Source organism: Lepidochelys olivacea (assembly GCF_965140295.1).
Source record: "Lepidochelys olivacea isolate rLepOli2 genome assembly, chromosome: 3".
Classification (NCBI taxonomy): domain Eukaryota; kingdom Metazoa; phylum Chordata; order Testudines; family Cheloniidae; genus Lepidochelys; species Lepidochelys olivacea.
Window position 1 is genome coordinate 201,554,404 of NC_140413.1, and position 23,396 is coordinate 201,577,799.

The 23,396-nt window shown below is 44.2% G+C and overlaps 1 long non-coding RNA gene across 3 annotated transcripts in view; it reads right to left on the reverse strand.

The window, feature by feature from the left end:
• LOC311518103 overlaps nt 1–23,396 on the reverse strand; it is a 41,524-nt gene that overhangs the window by 16,529 nt on the left and 1,599 nt on the right. The window contains exons 2-5 of one of the 3 annotated variants that reach the window (XR_014710896.1): nt 9,369–9,463; nt 9,166–9,257; nt 7,517–7,605; nt 7,048–7,193 (exon numbers count right to left, since the gene is read on the reverse strand). This is a non-coding gene — a long non-coding RNA (uncharacterized lncRNA). Of the gene's footprint in view, nt 1–7,047; nt 7,194–7,516; nt 7,606–9,165; nt 9,258–9,368; nt 9,464–23,396 lie in introns of those variants that run through there. The other 2 variants (XR_014710895.1, XR_014710894.1) reach the window with 2 other exon arrangements.

Genomic DNA, 23,396 nt, shown 5'->3' on the forward strand with positions numbered 1-23,396 from the left:
TTAAATTGCTGCAAGCGAATTTTCAATGCATAGAACTAGTTCATATAGCAAATGCTTAAAAAACCAACCTGGACTTATTAAGGGAAGACTTGAAAAGGAATCACAGACTAACTTAGGAAATAGGAGGTCTTTTGTATGGTTGCACCTGACTGTTCTGCAGAAAACAAGACAGTTTATAAATAATAAAGTTTCTAACACCATCTTAAGCAAAGATGCAGATAAGTGTCCCACTTACTATTCAATTCATTCCTTGACTGCACATGCCATCTTTAGATTAAATAAAGCTTTAAACTATGCTGCCTTGTTTTGATCTTAAGCCTGAATGATAGAAACCTCTTTTTCTTTGCTCGTTTATAGCTTGCGGCCAAGATCAAACAGGGAGTTACAGTTCTTGCTCAAGATTCATTTTCTCTCCCCTCTTCCTCCCCCCCCCCCCCCCGCAGTTTTCTGGTCACATGGGACAAGCTGGTTTTGGCATAAATTAGCTCTGAATTACTCATGTGGCCAAATCTGCCTAATGTCTGTCTTCTGGTCTTTTCATTTTGTATTTCAAATGAATATACATGTATATTGGATAAAAATGCTGACAATCTACTTTGTGTAACTCAGTTTTGAAAAAAAAAACAAATTTTACCAGCACAGAATTTTTATTCACTCTGAGCATAAGTAATCTAGTTATTGTTTTCATAAACAAGGAATGATGCATAGAGAAACCTATTAAAGTGTCTTACATTTAACTTGAAGTAATTATTACACTATTATAAAACATCAATTGAAAATGTGTAAAGCATAAGCTGTTTGGGTTAAGAGACAGGCTGTGTTAAGTTATTTTTGTACCAAGATTTTCAGCTCTTGATCCTACACTATATGAGGCAAGCTATGAAAACATCAGGAATAATTAAGCCAAATGATGGAGTGTATCTTAAGACATAGAAAGACTGCTGGTAATACTTCAGTTAATGAAGAATGTGTAACATCTAGTACCATGAATACTATATGTATTTTTAGTAGCAGCTTACCATCCAATGCAAGAATTGGAAATGTAATGAATACAGGCAGTCCTCGGGCTTACGACACAATTGGTTCCTGAAAATTGCGCCATAAGTCAAAATGTCGGAACCGCAATCCACTCCATTGCAGGACCGAGCATCGTAAAGTCGAAACAAAGATTGTAAGTCAAATCAGGGTGTCAATTCAGAAACATCGTAAGTGCCGTTCCTCATACATCGAATGTCATAAAGTCGAGGACTGCCTGTACTGTTAAAATGACAGTTGCTTTAATTTTCAGTAAAGTAGAAACTGTTGCTTGTGTCTTTGTTTATTTTGCTAAAAAAAATCTACTTAAAGGCACTGTAAAACAATTGAATTACATCTGATATATAGAGATCAGATGTAATTCAATTGCATCTAGACACGCAATCATATCTCTCGATTTTTTTTGCAAAAAAATCGAGAGATATGATTGCTAAAGATTTTCTAGGAACATCTCCAGTGTCTCAGCAAGAGGCAAGAGAACGTTTTTGGTGTTGGAAGATAATGAGATTGGAGGTACTTTCTCGTGACCTGGTGCAAACTGACTTTGATTTGATCTAGCTACAAGCATTTTAAAAGTCTATTTCATGTATGAATAGTAATCTGTTAATGACACCACAGGTTAATATGCCAGTGCTTGATTGAGAAGGATGGCCAGTGGTTAGGGCACTAGTCTGGGGCCTGGTCAATTCCCTATTCTGCCCCAGAGTTCTTGTGTAACCTTAGGCTCTTCACTTGCAGCACTCTCACAATGCCTAATTTTTAGGTGCCTAGAAAAAGTCATGGGAACAACAATGCAATCCACAATGCCTGAGTTAGGCACCCAGGCTTCCTAGCCAATGAATGGGGAAAGAGAGGCACCTTAGAATGCAATCCACAAAAGCCAGCATGCCAGTCCAGGTGCTGCCTAAGATAGTCAATGGGAGGTGCAGATGACAAGTGTGTGCTATGGCCTCACAGAGTTAGGCACCTAAATCTGGGCCGCAGGGGAGCCCCTATCTCTGTTCAGCAATCCACAAATGGGAACCTGCTGCCTGTAGTCATGCCAATTAGGGACTTAAGTTGTTCTTGCAGGAGTGAGTTAAGTGCCTGCATCACTCAACACAAAACAGAGAGGGGGGGAAAGAAGGTGGTGCCCACCTTTAACTTTTAGCCCAATAACTAGAGCAGTCATCTTGGACGTGGGATACCCCAGGTGGGGGGGATTTGAAGAGAGGTTTTGCAGCTGGATGCTTAACCACTAGACTACAGAGTCCTTTCTCTGATCCAGTGACTGTTCTACACTGGATAAATACTTAAGAATCATTTGGTCAGAGGTTTTTTTCCTTCTTGCACTTCATCATCTATTATAAAGCTTCTGGAGGCCAAATTAGTGACACCTGTGCAACCCCATTGTCTTCAAGCCATGCCCACAGCGATCCTCTATTGCCTTCAGTAGATTTGCTCAGGGAATTTAATTGAAGCTTAGTAAACAATCCTGTTGATGACACATACGAAGGAATAAAATCCAGCTCTCCTTTGCAGCTGTGTTGGTGCTGCAGGGCTAACAGGAATAAAAAGCTGCACAAGCTTATTTTTATCCCTCATGTCAGCAGCTCTGGCTCTGAATATACACAAGCAGCAAGTCTGTTGAGTAAGGTGTTATTTTCTCAGTCACTCTTCAGAGCAGGACTGCAGCTTAAGGCTTTTTCATTGCTATAGGAACTCCACCTAAGTGACAGCAGCTAGGTTGACAGAAGCATTCTTCCGTTGACCTACCTGTGTATCTACACCAGTGGTAAGGTCAGTGTAGATTTTTTCAGACCCCTGCAAGCCATAACTGTGTCAGCCTAAGCTTTAAATGTAGACCAGACATAAGACTTCAGACCGAGTTCAAAGGATTCTTGAATAAGTCCCGACAATGGAGCAGCACAGGGTCCTTCAGCATTTCTATTATTATATTTCTATTTTCAGTAGACCCACCACTAATAACCATTCTGCTTCCAGTAGAGGCAGGCGTGTATTCCACTTAGGTGTGTGCACGCCCAGCAGGCTGGAGCAGGAGATTTTGCCTAGCAGTACCTGAAGAGGAGCAGTGCTCATGCCTGTGGCTGTGCCTCCTCCCTTGGCTAGATCAGGTGGCGCATTGTTCGATCTTCAGAAATTCAAGAAAAGGACTCAGGTAGCTGGGGACCTTTGCCTCAGGCAGCACCTGCTTGAACAGGCCGTGAAGGCCTCAGTACTGGATCAGGCTGAAGATGGCCCTCGGGCTCTGAGAGGGCTGCAGCCTCCTGTTCTTTCCCGGCACCAAGGGAAAGGTCTCAGAAGACCAATCGAGACTGCTCCAAGTCTCGGGGTGACTCTCTGCCTCTCCCAGAAAAAGTGTGGACTGGCACAGAGCCAGTGCTGGAACATGGGATAGCGTGGGTACTTCTGCCCCTTCCCCAGTACCAAGTAGGGAGAGCAAAAACCCTGTACCATCAATGCCGGTTCTGGCCTCTGGGTGTCCATTGAGTCTGGGACTGATGAGGGCAATGCCAGTACTGACTGTTTCTACAGGGTTGGCATGCCAGGCAACCACAGACCTCCTTTGCCTTTCAGTCCCGACCTCACTGCTGGCCTAAGACTTTTCCAGGGCTGCACCATCGATAGCCCCTCTGATTAAACATGCTGCTTCTCAACACCACACCCCATGCTCCCCCATGGGGACGTCTATCCAGGACATTTTCAGAAATCAGGCCTCACGCTCACTTGAGAGTGCATCAACTTTTCACCTCCCTGTTCAAGGAAAAATCATTTTTTTTCCAATACCATGGTGATGAGATTTCCAAGAGGACTTCTGTTTACATTCTGCGGTCTGAGAGCCAGTCCCCATGTGGGACCTAAACACAGTACTGGGGCTCTAATGGGCCCTCCGTCCTAGCCCCTTGCATCCTATCCACTGCTCCTCTTGTCTCAGAAACCTGCATTCCTGATAGCCATTACATTTGCAATGAGGGTGTGTAAGTTGCAAGCCCTGATGGCTGAGTGTCCTTACACACAGTTCTCCTTAATCACCAGATACCTTAATCACCAGATACCTTAATCACCGCACCTAAAATTTTTGTCTAAAGTGGTTTCAGTTTCATTTGAACCAGGCAGTGTATTTACCCGTGTTTTTTCCTAAGTTACATTCATCCCAGAGGAACAGTGCCTCCATACTTCGGATGTCAGGCGATGGCTAACCTTTTATATGGATAGGACTGAACTGTTTCATGCTTCGCCTCACCTCTTCATGTCATATGCGGACCGCAGGAAGGGGCAAGCAGTTTCTACACAGACTATCTCTAGCTGGATAATATCCTGTATCAAGATAACATATGGTAATAGCTTCTGTGAACTCTCTTCAGTAGATACGAGCTCATTCGACAGAAGCACAAGCGATGTCGATAGTGTTCCTCAGTGACATTTCCAGGGCGGCCATGTGGCCATCCATCCATCCATTTATGGGTCATTATGCTATTACCATATCTTTGAGACACAGGCTTCAGAAGGGTGGTGTTGTAATCCCTAGTTTGATCCTGGCGTACTGCTTGTGAGTGACCTAAGTGGAATACACATCTCATCTACCCGAAGAAGAAATGGTTATTTACTGTAACTGTAGGTCTTCGAGATGTGATGTAGACGTATATTCCATGACCCACCCTTTATCCCCTCTGTATAGGAGTCGCCTGTCATGGGCATTTGGGGTGAAGGCACTAAAAGGGGTCAGGGTGGAACCGATTCATACAGCCAAGGGAAGGACCATAGCCACGAGGCATGAGCAGTACCTCTCTACGGTTACTGCTTGGCAAAATCTCTGGCTCCGGCACACTGGATGTGCACACACTTAAGTTGGAATATACACCTGCATCTCAAAGAACCACAGTTACAGCAAGTAATTGTTTCTTTTAGCTTTGGACTGGGACTCAGGCTACCTTATCTCTCTTCCTGGTTCTGCCACTGAGCTGCTGTGTGATCTCCAGCAAGTCATTTTGTCTCTCTGCCCCTCAGATTGTCCATCTGTAAAATTGGACCAATGATATTCTTCTTTAAGCAACACTGATCTCTGTGGATGAAAAGCACTACATTAAGTGTTAAGAACTTGCTGTCATTTTAGGCCCACAGCAACAAAAATTGCCCATTGGGATTTTTGAAGTAAAATGGTCATTTGGCTTATGGGATTTTGACAGAATTTATATTTTTAAGGTAGGCTCAGATTGAACTAATCTGATAGTAGAAACTGTTTTCTAGTCAGATAGATAGGGCCCTACCAAATTCATGGCCATGAAAAATGCGTCATGGACCATGAAATCTGGTCTTGTGTGTGCTTTTACCCTATACTATACAGATTTCATGGGGGAGAGCAGTGTTTCTCAAATTGGGGGTCCTGACCCAAAAGGGAGTTGAAGGGGGGGTCACAAGATTATTTTAGGGGGCTGAGGTATTGCCACCCTTACTTCTGCACAGACTTCAGAGATGGGCAGCCGGAGAGCAGCCGCTGTTGGCCAGGTGTCCAGCTCTGAAGGCAGCACCCTGCCAGCAGCAGCGCAGAAGTAAATGTAGCAGTACCCCGACACCCCTCCCCCCAACTCCCTTTTGGGTCAGGACCCCTATTACAACACTGAAATTTCAGATTTAAAGAGCTGAAATCATTAAATTCACAATTTTTAAAATCCTATGACCATGACATTAGCCAAAATGAATTTTGGTAGGGCCCTACGGATAAAACATGAAGGTGAAGTTGTCATTGTTCTTTAAATTTACTAGTCTTTCAGCAGGTATACTTGATCTTTGAAGCCAATGGTTTTGTATTTTACTAAATATTCATATTTTCGGTTTGCCCTGTTGAAACTGCAGCAACAGTCCATTAGTGAACACTTTGTCCAGATCGGCACTATTAACATTTACTTCAGTGCATTAGATGCTCAGTGCACATCTAGAAAAGTGCATCCTAACTGCCCTGTGGATTCATGATTGGACTTTGCTTTAAAAACGTAAGTGGAATGGGAAATATCATTGATCCTGACTGCACTGCACGTCACTTTCAGCGAGTCAATGCTCTGCATAAATATGTTATGGGCCAAATCCTTAGCTGGTGTAAACTGGCATAGTTCCTTGAAGTCAATTCAGCTATGTTGGTTTATACCAGCTGGGAATCTGGCCTAATTATGTCAGTAGGCCAATAGTTACTCAGAAGGTTTTGCTTTGCTTTGTTCTTGTTTTTCAGCTAAGAAGCAGTTTGAACATTTTCCTGCTTGTTTAGGTATCGAGCTAAAATGACCAGGACTAAGTGTATTACAAACACAGGGGAATGTGTGCGAACCAGAAAAGTCCCAAATTCAACTTTAAAGGATTGCTTGTGTCCTTAATTTGCTGTGCTGAAGGGCAGAGTTTAGCCTCTGCCACATTGCAAACAGTGCTACATCAAGTGCAACTGCACTGTTGTTTTTCAATCTCAGAAAAATCAATATCCACCTATAAAAGTCAGACAATGTCACAGGAAGCACCTGAAACAAAAACACAAATTTCATTTCCATTTTACTACTGAGACCAAGTCTGTAATAGCAGCTGAATTCTAAAATATATTTACTAATTTCACGACTTTAACCACCACTTACACAAATTATTTCTGTTTTCTCATCAGCAAATAGGAGCTTTTCAGTACCAGAAAATAACCTTATAGGCAGTGACACACTGGTCTTAATCTCATACCCACGAGCTAAAAACAAAAACACGCCATACGTGATTAAATCCATAGCCTTGCATAGAGTGATCCTAGTGATAAGTAGTCTGGAGTGCTCTTTCTAAATTGTGCTGCATTTTCTTAGCTACCCTCTGTAAAATCCAGCCTTTCCTCTCTCTCCACCCATCCTCCCCATGAGTTCTGTCAGCCCCAAGAGCGTGCCCCTATTTGAGGCCTTTGATGGCTGCTTTAATTTCATTGTGCGTTATTGTCCCTCTATTTCTAATTTAGCATTGGCATTTCTCACAAATCAGTGCATGATTGTTGGCTCTGAACAGTTTAATGTGGAACGGAAGTGTTTATTGTATTGTTTGGCAATGAAAAGAACATTTCATGCATTTTCAGCGTCTGTCCATGGGAGTCACTGATGGGCATCAGCTGTGACAGTCTAACTCTTCCTGAGCGGCCGTTTACTCTTCTGTAGAGGAAGAAGCAAAGATACTAAAGGTAGGAATGGGGGAACTCCCTGGTAAAAGAAGATAAAATCTGAACAGCCACTTCCTTAAGCCTCTCCTTAAGACTCTGCCACAATGCCTACAAAAATCTAACCTGATGATCATGACTAAGCAGGTGACAAGCTGTGACTGTTCTTCCCTCACCACCTTTATTATCTCCCTCCACCCTGCCCCCCTCCACCCCAACCCCCTCCAAAACAAAAACCTACAATGCAGGTAACTAACAAAGCTGGGACAATTTTTCATCAGATTCATTTGCTCTTATGGTATATCCCCATCCCCTGACCTTCCTCTGTGGATTTAGATGGTCAGAGATGGTCTTGTTTTGCATGCATCCAGGAACCAACACAATGGTGCTCCCAACCTGATTGGAACCTATGGGTACAATCATAATAATAAATCATATAAATATTTAAGAAACAGCAGTTGGTGTGCTGTCATCACTGCTTAGGACAGTAAGCACGATCTCCCTGTTTGTTGTCTCTCACCATATATTTAAGGTTGTAAACTCTTTGGGGTAGAGTGCCTAGCACAATGTGTGCTAATCCCTGAATGGGATTACCACAATACATGCTGCCCTGCACCCTTACAGTCAAGTACAGTAAGAGGTTCCACTGCCTGGGGACCCTTTGCCAGCATAGAGGCAGGGGGTGGATTTGCCTCTGTTTGTTTGTGCTTGATAGCAGTGAATACTGTAACAGACAGATGGAGGACAGAGGATGAGGAAGAAGGACAGAGGAAGAAATACAGGATGTTCCTATAACCTTTATCTTTACAAAATTAATAACTTTAGAATCCTATGACTTGTAAGCCTATTAAAAAATTTTCCAGCACCAAGAACAGTAAATGCCAACGAGTGGGCTGTTCAAACCCCAGACCAATACAGACATTTAAAAAGAATAAATGTGGACATGCTCTGAGGATCACACGCTTTATCTTCCCAAAAGAATTTGTTCAAGCCTAAAGCTTGATGGCAGAAAATGTACTCTACATTTTCCTCAGTGAAACATAGACTGCAAACTGGTCCTCTCAGCACCGAGATCCTTTAGCCTATTCAACAATTCCATTACGAAAACCACACACACATTTTTGTAATCAAGAGCGAAACCAAGTCTTTTCAACGAATGCTTCACATTGGTATTTAAAAAAACAGAACACACACACACCAGTACTCTGGGAGGAGGACCAGCAACATCTGAGTCCAGATTAAAAAGAGTTAAAAAATTACAGTTCCATAAAAATCTGTTCAATCAAAATGGCTGCTAAGTGAAAAATAAAAAGTGTTCCTAGATCTGCATGGTAAACAGCAGATGTCACTCCAGTCTTCCGGTAGATACAGTAGTGTAGTGGGGAGTATGTTTGCTCATCCTCGAGATAAAATTTATTTTAAAAAAATTATCTCCATTAATATACTCTTTGTTGAGAAACACATAAAGCATTGGGGAGGATGGGTAAGGTGTTCAATTTTTCATTAGTTTGTATTCCGGAAAAATTTTCTGTTTCTGGACTTCCTCCATTTGTGGCGGGTGGGAAGGGGTGGCTGGCAGGGGATGGAACAGGAGGCATTCCTTTTTTGAAATAGTAACAGGTGACATAACAGGGTAACATTCGCCCCTCCTACAAAAAGGCAAGGGGGTTGGTATCCATGAAATAACTGACACGGTCAGACATTGTGTGCTTTGGGATTCTGCATTATTCTTATGGCTTTAAATTGAAGACCGATAAACCTGTTAGGTAACCTACAGCAAACAATTCAAACAAAGCACAGTGTGCAGAATACCACAGCGGACACCCTCGGCAGGACATTTTCACAGGAACAGGAATGGGAAATGGTTGTTCTTCACAACATATTTCAACATTGGCGAGTCCCAAAAATTGACTTATTTACCACAACCAAAAACAAGAAATGCTCCCAGTACTGCTTCAGAGCCTGACCTGGGCATCATTTGCCAGGAGATGCCTTCCTCTGTCACTGGAACACAGGTCTCCTTTATGTCTTTCCTCCATTTCCTCTCATATTGAAGGTCCTGCTCAAGAAAAAGAAAAAAAAGAACAAAAGTTATTCGCTTAGCTCCCACGTGGCCAAGACAAACACGTTAGCGATATGCCCGCCAATCACTCTGCAGTCCCTTCCTCACCATCTCTCTCAGAATGCTGGACAGACCCACCATCCCAATTTACAGGTTCTTTGACTCAAGGCATGGCTCCTCGATGGTTCAAAAGCAGAGATGTCCTGTTCAGAGGATGTGAAAGAAGTGCTATTACACAGAAGAAAAACAACAACTCGTCACATATATATGCAGAAATGGAAAAGATTCCAAATCTGGTGAGACTCAAAACATGTTACCCCCACATCCATTCTACAGATTAGGATTATCTCCAAATTCAGTAAAGCCATAACCACCTTTCATCATAAGATAGATAGCTACTCTGTTTTCACTCGTCCTACAACAAAAAGATTCTTCAAGGGTATGGGCAACCTCTTCCCACAAATCAGATGTCCTATACCAACATGGGACCTTACCCTGGCCCTCAAATGCCTTAAAAAGCCTCATTTTGAACCCATGTCCACATGCTTGCTTACACATCTGTCCATGAAAACAGCCTTCTTAGTAGCCATCCCACTCTTCACAATTTTCTTTTTAGGGATAAGGTCACACTGAGACCACACACAAAGTAACTCCTGCCAGTATCCTATACCCTCCAATCTTTCCCCCAAAGCCTCACCACGACAAGAGAGAAGCAATATTACATACACTTGATGTCAAAAGAGCTTTGGCATTCTATTTGGATAGAACAAAAAGCTTCAGGAAATCTCCTAAACTATTCCTTTTGATTGCAGCAAGGTCTCAAGAAACCTCAGTCTCAAAACAAAGACTTTCCAGATAGATGACTCTGCATCTGATGCCATGTTTGGCTCTGCCATATCACCATCAATATTAGACTCAACTCCAAAGCCTCGGGGGTAAGTACTGTAGAATCACTGACTGTGGAGCACTCATAGGGACAATACTCGAAGAAGAAGAAAGGGTTACTCACCTTGCACAGTAGCGGTGGTTCTTCGAGATGTGTGTCCTTATGGGTGCTCCACGACCCACTCTCCTCCCCTCTACTTCAGAGTTCTTAATAAGGGGCTCTGCGGTAAAAAAGGAATTGAGGGCAGTCCACCCATGCAGTGCTAGATATCCTTGAGGGCAGGCATGAGACAGGGAGAGTGCAGGCTGAATTGACAATGCTACCTAAAATTTCCGATCGGAGGCACAGGGATGTGGATACACTACATTGGAGCACCCATAGGGGGACACATCTCAAAGGTTCACAGTTACCTCACAAGGTGAGTAACTCTTTCTTTTAGCACAAAAGAGAAAATTTCTCACCTGATGAGCTGAGTTAGAAGTAGTAGTTTTAAGCAGTTCCGTATTGTCTGAGTATGACCGATGATCCTATCTGTGACAAATTTATCTAGGGACATGGAGAATCCACTATCACTTGAAATCTTCCGATGAAGACTGGAAGTCTTTCTAGATGAGATGGTTTTGTTGAACCAGAGATACACGTTAGATGCTGGGATCACTGAGTGAAATTCTATGGGTTGTGGTATGCTCGAGGTCAGACTAGATGACCACAATGGTCCCTTCAGGCCTTAAATTGCATGGGCCAAATCCAAAAGATTTTGTATTTATCCACAGTGGGAGCTTCAGCATTGGGCCAGAGAGAGCAGACAAGCATGAGCACTGACCTGAGACACAGCAGATTCAAATTCCTTCTCCCTTCAGGTAGAGGTGGCGGACTTGAACCAGGGGTCTCTCACATCCCAGATGAGTACCCTAACACTGAGCTAAAAGTTACAAGGGAGGGCCTCCTCCCCACCCCAACATCCTTGCTAAAATAGCATTAGTGCCTAATGCCAAGAGAGGGAACCCAAAATCCCAAGTAGCCCAGTTTAGGCACATATCTCTGAGAGGGGGCGGGGTTTAGCACACGTCTCTCATCTTGGAATCTTCCATTGGCTAGTTTAGGCAAGGAGCCCCTGAGTATGCTGGGTTTTGTGAATCCTGTTCTGAAGTTCCTATCTCTTGTTGTATAGGAATCTACGCCCCTAACTCAGGCTTTGTGAATACCAGTGATTTCCTAGGCACCGAAAAGGTTAGGCATGGTGCTGAGGTGGCTTTATGGAAGTTTATGGGGAGATCTGCCCATGCATGAGGGGCAGCATGGGAGAAAGCACTAAGGTGCTTGTTTGAAAGTGTGACAAGTGGGCGACAAAGACTGGTATCACTGGCAGAGTGGAGTCCGGCACTGACATCATGATAGTATATAAGTGATGATCGATAAGGTGGGGATAGGTGATGAAAGTGAAGGCAAGTGGTCTGTTTGCGATACAGTGGAGGATAAAAAGAGAGGAGGGATATGATCAAAATGAGGATCTAGGAAAATAATTTTTGCAGCTGTGTTTTAAATGGAGAGCGTTTGCAGTCCCATGGCTCACAAAATTGTAGTGAGTACAGAGCTACCTCTTCCCCCACTGGAAAACATACACCCACAGCCTGGGAATAAGCAGGCTGAACCATATGATAAATGAAGAGTGCAACTTTCATGGTCCCCTATACACTGGGCCCTTGAGAGAACGTGCGCTTCCATGAACTCCCCATACGCTGGCGAAGCTCTGCAGCCTTACTCTAGCCATTAGCTAAATGCCACAATTTGTCCTTTGTCTGTTTTTCTTACAATATTACAAAAAATTGGTTAGAGGTAGGCAAGCAAAGACAGATAAGATTTCAACTTTGGAATGCATAGCAGAGAGATTCAGAAATGCTGCTTCGAATGCTGCAGGAATGCTGCAGAGGAGAAGGATCTTGCACCAAGAGCAGCAGAATTTATGAAAATATTGAGAGATCAGTGCTAGCTGGCTGGACAAGAATAGTCCAGCAGCCAGGGCATTAGCCTGACATTCAATTCATTGCTCTGTAGCAGGCTTCCTGAGTGACTTTGGACAAGTCACTTCATCTCTGTTCTGCAATTACCCATCTGTGAAATAGGGATAACAGTACTTCCCTACCTTACGCAGGTGGTGGTTAGATCACTACACTACAGATTGAGAGATATACAGTCATCATTACTAGAGTATCTGAGTAAATAGGAATGGGGAGAGGAGAAGAAAGACAGTGTCCGTGAGGCAGGATGTAATAAGTCCTTATGGATAAAGGCTAGGAATTATTTTTGAGGGGGCTGTACACTTTGGAAATGCCTTCTCCCCCTCCCCCCACTAGTATATACAAACTTTTGGCTGGTTGAAGCAGAAGAACTGGATGAAGACAGAGCTTTTTTTATTTTGTATTGGACAGGTATAATACCATGGAGTCTCGTCTTCCTGGTAGTATTTTTCATTGCTTTCTCTGCATAGATGCCAAATGCAAGGTGGACTTCGTCACACATCCAGCATTTTCCCTGTAGCTTCATAATGAAGTCTTCAGCCAAATCTTGGCAGGTATTAACAGTTTCTGGTTTGTTGCGAGCATGTATCTCAGCCGTAGCATCTATGATTGCTATGCTGCTGGTATAAGATACCGGTCACATTGTTAATTGGTGGTGGCTTAGGAACACAACGGCAGATGTGCATTAGTTTGCTTTTCGCCTGGTACATATATCAGGGGTTCTCAAACTGGGGGTCAGGACCCCACAGGGGGTCACGAGGTTATTACATGGGGGGTCACAAGCTGTCAGCCTCCACCCCAAACCCTGCTTTGCCTCCAGCATTTATAATGGTGTTTAAATATATAAAAAAGTGTTTTTAATTTATCAGCAGGAGGGGGGTCACACTCAGAGGCTTGCTATGTGAAAGGGGTCACCAGTACAAAAGTTTGAGCCCCACTGATATACATTGTGCCATCACATTCAAACATCCAAGCTCATCCCAGCCAACTACATCCAGGTCTGTTGACTCTAACCCAAGCCATGCTGATTCAGGCCCCAATTCTGCAATATGATGAACTTGGGCAAACCCCTGGGCCTGAGCACAGCCCCATTGACTTCAGTGGGGTTCTGGGGGAGTATGCGATCAGACCCTCAGGTTTGGGGGTTGCTTCAAATGCAATCATGTGTTGCATGCAAAGCGAGAAAAGACCTCCGCTCCAGCTTGCCATTCCCACAGTATGAGGAATGGTTTCAATTTTCTGAATGGTGACAATAATACCTCAGCTCCTCTAAAGTCACCCATCCTTAGGAGACAAAGTGACAGAGCGGGTACACATTTTTCGTGCAAGGCATGTTACATCCATCATTTGGGAAACAGGGACCCAAAAGGTGCCACTAGGTTCATCACGACTGCGTAGAAGGACCAAGGGTGACTCTGGGGGGATGCTTGATCCTGCACAGAGCAGAAGGACTGTGTTCTAGGCAGAGCAGGATGTACATATTTATGAATGGGACACTGAATTCAAGGGCTCCTGGTTCTACTGTGTGGCTAGTGAGTTACTCCTGCCTAATAAGGCCAATGAGAGAAGCGTCTAGTTTTCTTACTTACAGTCACACACAACTCATGGCTCTTCAGACCACACCCATTTATATCTTGCCCCTCTTTTACCCTCACACTAGAAAATGGAAGTGGGATGTGCAAAGTGGGTGATTAAATGATTCAGTGCAGATGAAAGAATCCAGTGCTTAAGCTCAATTGCACCCACTCTGGATCACACTAGCATTCAAACAGCCATGATGAGAGGGACAACTTGTAAGGCAAATCAAGATATAAATTGTGACTTCCTTCGCTCCAGGCCTTGGGTCATCCCCTATACATTCTACTCCCCAGAGAGACTTTCACCCACTAGATTGGCCATGGGGTCACTGGAGCTTGGAATCAGATGAGCTCTCCTTTGCCTTAAGGGCTGAGCAGGAGACTGAGCCTAGAAATCAAACTGGGGCTTTTCAGATGGTAGCAGGGAGAGAGAACCATAAAGCACTTTTTTAAATAGACCCCTAGTTCTATAAGGAGCCCCCCACCATTATCCAGGTTATGCCCCTTTATATTTGATAGCCAACAGTCTCTACCAGTTATCAGAATTTGAATACAGAATGGCAGGTGCAGGGAGGTTGTGAAGTCGCCTTGGGAATGAATGTTCACAGGAAACCCACTACAGAGGGCTGCGTATGTGACTCACTGCTCTGTAATGATCCAAATAGCAGAGACCTTTTAGATTGCTGATGCCTGAACAGTCACGTCTCTGCGAATAGGCAGCTGCATGAAGCTGCTGTAAATGTGCGAAGCAGCAGCATCCTGCTCCAAAAGCTCCACTGCAAAGCGTAGTGTCAGATGGAAGAATTGCTAATGAAGGTCCTAGGCAGTGTGATCATATCACAAGCATCCAAGCATCCATGCATAATGTAACTGCAGCTGCTAACAGCAGGCTCCCACATTATTAAATTAAACTTGTTTTTAATAGGCCCAGGGAGCTGATCTTGACAGTGTTTTCTGATGCGATCTCACATCCCCTCAAAAATGCACTGAGAGAATTATTTGCATTACTGTAGGGCTGAGAGGCCCCCCTCAACATCATTTCCCCATTGTGTTAGGTGCTGTACATACACAGTGGAGGCAATCCCTGCCCAAAAGTCCTTACAAGCTAAATGGACAGGACATACAGGTAGAGGATTGGGAAGAGAGGTCACAAGGGTTAAAGTACCCTATGTCACATAGGAAGCCTGAAGCAGAGTTGGGAGTTGAACCCTGGTTGCTTGAGTCCCATGCAGTGTCATAACTGCAAGGGCGTCGTCCTTCCCTTAAGAAAGCTGAAGTTTTTCATTTATATCTGGGGGATCTTTATGGTTTGTAGAATAAGGACTCATTTTAAATGAACATGGGGGATTTATTTTCTGATCACGTTTACACCAGACACCTTTGCACTTAGCTAAATCGAATCTATAACCATGTGGGGAACTGGTGTTCAAGTGTATAGTCCAAAGATAATAACATTAAAGGTTTCTAGCTCCTGTAAGATGCCAAGTACCCTCAGCTCCAGAGATGTGACTATCCTTTCAAACACACACCAGGATGCTTTCATGATGGTGTGTGTTAGGATTGCAAAAGCCTCGTACAAGGAGACAAAAACCACACTCTGTGTTCTGGCTTTCGATCTGCTCAGCCTGGGTCAGAAGATTTCTGCATGGAGCAGCCAAACAGAGCAAAGAAAGGCAGAACTCTGCCACAGCTCACTATAGCCTCCTCTCTCGCTTCTGGCAGCAACAGACAGGGGAGAAGTGGGGGACCATCAGGTACCCACCTCTCCCATCCTCCGCCCCTGAGCATCCAAAGCAGGGGTTTTGCACTGACCAGATTGGGTCATCAGTTTATCTCAGAGTACACCACTGTTCCCAGATTGTGGGGTGTTGAAGTATGATGGTGAAGAGGATTGTATAAGTACCTAGATAGAGAAGTTTGGCCTTAAATAATGGTTGGTCCAAAGCACACTCAGGATGTACCCAGTGTGAAGTAGGGCTGCATAAAACATTTTATAATAATCATAGCAATACCTGTATCTATGGTATTATCTGTCCCCCATTACCATAGTATCTGAGTGCCTCACAATCTCCAATATATAATAGGATATATATTTATCCTCACCCCCCTGTTAGGCAGGGAAGTACTATTATTCCCCATTGATAAAAGGGGGACTAGAAGCACAGAGAGAGACTATGACTGCCCAAGGTCACACAGGAAGTCTGTGGCAGAGAACAGAGACCAGAGTTTCCCAAGTCTTAGGCTAGTGCCTTTGTCAGTGGACTACTCTTCCACTCACTCACCTTCTCCCTGGGACAAGTATTTATAGTTATAAAGAACCCACACAAGGTGACGGAGGGAGAGCTTGGGACATCATGTAAGGGATTACTTGGATTTTCATATAGCCTTTTTCGTCAGCTGAGCTGGCCCACAGCTTGTGCATTTCAGGTACGATCTCACTAGGTCTACATGTTGCCCATTATAGATATAAAACTTATCTAATTGATGGCAATATTTTCCCATGCAGCAAATAAAGCACCTTATACCCAGATCATCAGACTCTTCTTATCTGGCTATGACTGATTCCCAGAGCTACTATTAATCTAGGTAAGATTAAAACCTTATACTTGCTCACCTTAACAAGGCAGCCACATACTGTACCAGGCCTGAAAATGCCCCAGCTACTTTACTCTCAAATACATATTGTGGAATCACCTATGGGGAGCCATCATTCTTCACCGATGTACTGACCTTGCAGGGAAGAGAATCCTAGACACCCTTCTTCTTGTTAACCCATCTGGTTCCTTCCTATATTCTGCAGGGAAGCAGAAATTCACCCCGAAGAGCCAACTTATCAAACAGATGTGGTTTGTCATATCAGGAAGCATCTGGCTTGTATCCTTAATTTATTATTGGCATCTGAGTCAACCAGAAATGCACCATTGTCATCACCCATAGAAGATTAATACAGCTTCTTGGATCATCTCCCCTTTGAAGACCAATATAATAATTGGAACAGAACTTCATCGATTTCTGGAGTGATATGTAGCATACAACAGGTATTTGTATTTTGCAGTTACTAGAGCACATCCTGGAAAAAATAAATTCCCTCAAACCCATCAAATAATCCACAACTTATCCCCCCCATTTGAAAGAGTCTGAGAACTTTTGTGGCTGTATACTCCTTTACTTTAATATTATCTGCATCTACACAATGGACTCATTGTTAGAGCACCCCCTCCTGGCTGGGGATAGCAGCTCTTTCATCATCCTGATCCTGCAACCCTCTTCCAACAGCTGCACCAGTCCCTGCGGTGGTCTCTCTTCTTGTGACTCAACCCTCTGGCAAGGTCACTTTAAAAATCTCTCCCTTTCAGGGTATCACTGTTCCACACAGACAGTGTCCCTCACAACACTAGCCATCTGGGGGAATAAAAATTGATGAGTTTTTATTAATCTTGTTTTTTATTATTATTATTATTTAACTTTTTTTAAATGAGCCTATTTAAAAGCAAATTTGATTTTAATAAAAAATAAATTAAGGCCAAAAATTATAATCTTCTAAAAATATAAATTACAAATATGCTGAATCTATGAGTCACTATTAAAAACTGAGTTAAAGGGAATCAAAGAAAAAACATTTAACTTTTGTGGTCAAGCTTTGTAAACATGGCACAATAGATCATGTATTGTATTAAGGGCTTGTTTAGTTTAATAAAAACAAATTTTATATGCTGTGGTGTGTTTAATTAAATTTCAGTTACCATCCTAATGCACCTTGACACACAACAGGAACAAAAAGTTAATCATCTGCTAACTAAGCAATATGTCCTTCAGCATTTTCTAAAATACTACTGAAAATAGTAAGCTATATAATTGCTTAAATAAATGAATATGGTTATAGTGTACCCTCCCACGTACCAAAAGGATGTACCAATCTAGCATAAAGGCTCTATTTAGTTGTAAATCAACGTGTTTTAATAGGTATATCAATCCGTGAGAGAATGTACCTTTCTTTAGAAGGTAATAAACACAAATGGTAAAGTTGCTTAAAATAAATTATTGTTAATCAAGGCTTTCTACTTGGTGATTTAAATAGCCTTGATTAAAATCAACCCACGCTGCTTGTCATCAGTGATGTCTGTGATGGGTTGCCCCCCTTCAAGGTGCCACCTGATGTAATGAGATACCACTGCGCCTGCCTGTTCTGCCATCCTGGGCCCCCTTTAACCTGTCTTGCTTAGCTGGGCTCTTAAGCCTCCTCTAGCATGCACATAGGCAGGGCCACACCCAGCTGCAGAAAGACACAGACACTGAGATCAGCTCTGGGAAGACTCAGCTTAAGGGACTTGCCCCAGCACTCAGGTGCCCACCTCCCTTGGAGTGCAGACCCAAAGGTATATTATCTTGTGCTGTATAGAAAAATCTGCACAGCACAAGCTCATAAAAACTAGCCCACTCCCTCAGTGTGGAAAGAGATATGCACAACTTCTTACCCCCCAGTTAGAAATTGCACAAACTGGGTTTAATCATAAACAAAACAAATTTATTAACTACAAAAGGCAGATTTTAAGTGATTATACGGGATAGCAAGCAGAACAAAGCAGATTACTAAGCAAATAAAACACGCAAACTAAGCTTGATTCACTCAGGAAATTGGCTACAAATAGTAATTTCTCACCCTAAATGTTGTTTCAGATGGATTGCAAAGATTGCACTGGTCTGCAGCTTGAAACTTCAGGTATTATTACTCACAGGTTAGACACCCATCCAGCCTGGGCTCAACTCTTCTCCGCCCCGTTCAGTTCTTGTTTCCAGGTGTTTCCCAGTGTCTCTTTGGGTGGGGAGGCAGAGGAGAACCTCGATGATGTCATTCCCCTGCCTTATATAGCTTTTGTGTATTGTAGAAACCCTTTGTCTTCCAGTGGAAAAACACTGGCATTCCAAGAGTGACTCAGTCACATGTCTCTGCAGAGCTGTGGCAGCCATTACTCGCAGGCTGTCTGAAGCATCCACAGGAAGACTAAGCTCTTTCACAGTCCACTTTTGTCTCTGCTGATGGGCCATCAGCCTTGTCTGGCTTTTTCATTGTTGTACCTGAAGGGCTAGTTGTGGGTGTCACCCAAAGTAGCACATTTGAAATACAAATACATGGTCAATATTCCTAGCTTCAGATACAAAAATGATACATGCATACAAATTGAATAAACACATTCAATAGATCATAACCTTTTCAATGATACCTCACATGACCCCTCTTGCATAAAACATATCTTAGTCATGCCAAATTCATATCATAACCATATTTCTATGAAGAATATGGGGTATAACATCACAATGTCTTCTGCCCCTTTAGGCCTCATCTACTCATGACAGAAAAGTGGAATAGAAATAATTCCAGGGCTTCTCCCTGAAAACTTTGAACCAGACTCAGAAGCAAAACACAAGCTACAGCAATAGCAACTTCTGCCATCTCTCCAGGCTTGACTTTTTAGACTAGCCTGGGTTTTCCCCATCTCTCTGTTCTTCTGCAGGACCCCAACGTTCAAGAGTTACCACCCTGGAGTCTTGCCTCTACTTGGCTCCTCTGCTCCCATCTAATCCCAAGGCCATCTGCCTGCTGGTTGGCCTCCTCCAAGACCCCTTCAGAACTCTCCTTTCACCCCACTACCCTCTGAACCTGGGACAGGCCCTGATAGCAGACTCCCTCCTTAAGCCTCACAGTTGGACACCTCCCTGGATTTATTCTTTGGAAGTTCACATATTGCCCTTTTGATAGGGCTCCCTAATGCAGCATGCCCCAACCTAGCAGCTTCACTGTATTTCTCCAGGTTCCACTCTATTTCTCAAAGAGGGACTGAAGGGTTCCCCCCCACCCCACCCCACTCCGCTTGGAAATTATAGTTGGTTTGGGAGCAATGAAGCAGAGAGGAGCAGAGGTGGAATTTGTAGGGGGTCAGTACAACTGGACGGAAAAGTTTAGTTTCTGGAGTCAAACAGGAAGCTCAAAAACACAGTGGGAAAGAAATGCAGCTGGAGAAGCTAGGAGGGCCAGAATGATGAATTTGCTCACAGCTGTTCACATACATGGTACTGGAGGACCGACTCCATGAGTGGCGAGGCTGCGAGAGCATGGAGCCCACCCATCACAGAGCAGCCGTGCAGTGAAGGCTGGCCCTGTCCTGGGAGTCCTGGTTGCCAGGGGATCATGGTCTGTCTACTACCCCAGAGTGCTGATTGGCTGGCTACTTCCTGTATCCAGCTGTCCTCTGATTGGAGGGTCGGGATGCCACTGTAGAAGGGGCCACACAGGGTCATAGCAACCAAGAGTATGAACTTGGGGCTGGCTGACAACCCTCGGGAACAGCCTGAACAGATGGCCCTGCCCTGCATGTAAAAATCAGAGGGAGTGAGGTACCTTAATCCAGGACTGCAGAACCAGGACTGGAGGGGCCATCAAATTGTTTGCAACTCATGGAAATATTTCCTTTTAGTCCTCCTGGATTTATGCTATGTCCCCACTGGCTGTTTTCTGCAATGACAGTGGTGTTCTGTCTATGCTAATAATAGGCGCTGAATGGGTCTGTGCGTTGGAGCAACTCCTGGGTAAGTTCCAAGCTTTTCCCACCTTTGGGAAGGCAGGAACAGCCTAGCAGAGGAGATCCACCAACACCTCAAACTTCTGTGTGGGGGGGAAAGATGGGGGGGGCGTGGCACAGGCAAATGTAGATCGCTTCTTGAATTAGATTACAAGGCTATAGCACTGGCTTCATAAAAAGCTTTGTAGATATTACTCCAAGCAACTGGGGCAGAACAGTGGCTAAGATTCCTTAGTATTGCTGCAAGATTCCTTTACTAGTTTCCAGGATCTGGGTTCACTGTACATCCAGATATGCCAATGACTATTTCAAGCTTTCATGAGAAAGGTTTGCAAACATACTTCATTCTGCCTGTAAGAGCAGCACTGTGCTTCCATACCCTGCATCTGTCAGCCGAAACACCAAAGCATTACCCTGTAAGTGCTTTGGCCCTGCTGCTGAATGTCATGCCATAGGCCTCCTTTTTCACACCCAACATAACGCTGTTTCTTTGGGGCTTCTACCACTGCCTTCCTCTGGTTGTGCACCATTAAGTCCAGCCATGTGGTTTGGCTTAGCCAATCCCCGCACATGCTGAGCTGGGTGCTTTCACTCTAACCAGCCAGTGTCCCCTGTAGCTGACTGCAGAGGGGAGGATGCATACTGTGGAGATGAGGAGAAGTGGGACTGGAGAAGCTGAGGAAAGGTGTGTAATTCCACCCTCCTTTGAAGATAATTATACAGCCAACATAGGAGGTTCCTCGTCTGCCAATTTATTATCTTCTGAGCTGGTTCAAATATTGCATCTGCACTCTGGGCCTCCCAAGGAAGTTTGAGATCTCACTAAACCTTCACAAAAAGAAAAGGAGTACTTGTGGCACCTTAGAGACTAACCAATTTATTTGAGCATAAACTTTCGTAAGCTACAGCTCACTTCATCGGATTAAATTGGTTAGTCTCTAAAGTGCCACAAGTACTCCTTTTCTTTTTGCGAATACAGACTAACACGGCTGTTACTCTGAAACTAAACCTTCAGTAACTTTCCAGTCCAGCTCCTTGTCACTCAAGTCCACCAAAGTCATGAAGCCAGTGTCCTCTTCATCCATCATCACAGCTGTGCTCGGAGCCTGTCCAATAGCAAATCTCACCGCATAAGAGGGCTAATTGGGAACCATCAGTCCAGCTCTTCAAAGAGCAGACAAGTTTTCATCTCTGCAGCTGGCCTACTATTATTATCCCAGACCTTGTACTGGCCCCTAAGTCCCTGCCTCTTTCCATGGCTCTGCTTGCTCCTTGAAGTGATGTCCATTCCAGCTAGATCAGATACCCCATCATAGATCCAAGTATTCTGAGCAACCCCGGTCAGCTCAATCTGGCTTTCCTCCTAACCTCAAGATAGGCACCAGCGCCCACACATTAGCTTATGATCAGCTGGCAGCACCCTCCTGGCTTCCTCCGAGATGTGATAGCAACAGAGGGAGTAGATTGCTCCTGAAAGAATTGATTGCTGGGGAACAAAATAGCACACAGATGAGTTTCCTGCCTTGCACAGCACCATTTGTACCCTTAAGTGGCTTCTGGCAACCGGGACCCCTCTACAGAAGAAAGCAGAAGATGCCACCTGAACAGTGACCAGTAAGTTGTGGAATAGCGGTGGAAGGACTGTTTGCACTGTTATGCCAGTCCTTCTTAGGGGGGACTGAAGCAAGGCTAATACAAACAGCGGTTCCAAGATCTGTGCATTGTTGGGCATTAGGTGTCTTACTGAGCACTAGAGAGACCAAACAGTGGTTAACATGGCAAATTTCTCTGTTGTAATCAATGCTAGAGGAAGGTTGCTTTTGATTGGCTGGGAAAGTAGGACATGCCAAACAAACAGCCCAGTTCTCCCTCCTGGGCACAAACAGTTGCTCTCCTGGGCAGCAGGGTTCCCACCATTAGCCCATCCCTTCGGGGCTTTGGGCTTTCCACCCCATGGTGCAGTGTTGTCCCCTCACCTCTTCTAGAGCAGTGTTTCTCAATGACCAGTCCATGAGATCTCCCTGACACAATTCAGGAAGGCAGCAAGCTGGTCCCTGGTATCAAAAAGATTGAGAAACGCAGCTCTAGAACAGCAGTTCTCAACCAGGTTTCTGCAATCCTCTGAGGGGCCACAAGCAGGTTTCAGGAGGTCCGCCCAAATAAACCAGAGACCGGGGTTGGCGTTAGACTTGCCAGAGCCCAGGGCAGAAAGCCCAAGCCCAAGCCCCGCCACCTGGGGCTCAAGCGAAAGCCTGAGCAACTTAGCTGCGTGGGGCCCAGGGAAATTGCCCTGCTTGCTACCCCCTCATGCCAGCCCTGGTTTTTAATCTACTGGATATGCAGAAAAACATGTCGTGGCACAGGTGGGTTGGGGAATTTTTATAGCATGTTTGTGGGGGGGGAAGGAGGGGGCTCAGAAAGAAAAAGGTTGCGAATCCCTGTTCCAGAAGACCCAGGCACCTGTCCTTCTGCTCTGCAGAAACAGCTTCCCCAGATCCTTCCACGGTCTCTCTCCCCCACTGAGAAAGGCTGCCCCCTCTTATTGTAGGCATTGCTTCTGGGTTGCTGTCACATGACCCTGAAGTCACCTGATTCAGGCTCAGGCCAAATGTAGGGCCTTGGCCCTTTACAGAGCCAGCTCACCCTATGTAAGCACGTAGTTCTTATCTAGCATATTACTGTGTGCCTGAGGCTATGTTACATTACGTGATGCTGCTCTATCGATGCCAGTGGGAGCTCTCCCATTGCAATGACTGGGTTCAGGATCAGGCTTCTAGTGAGCACACTTGATCCAGCTTTAAGTTTTCCTTATAACTAATATTGTATTCCTTTAGATTTGACATTGAGAGAAAATACCTCTACAGATGCTCTGAATGTCCTAACAGTAACTGGATTTACAATCTCCACCCAGCCGTATTATTACTCATACCAGTAAGCTGCCAGGCAGCAGCCTTAAATAATTAAATAGAGACACTTCAACTTAGTAATACTTTATGAGCAGTGAAAGTGTTTTATCTTGAAAGAAACAGATTGCTAACTCACTGCAAATCTCATGACATTTGGCATTTTTTCTTAAA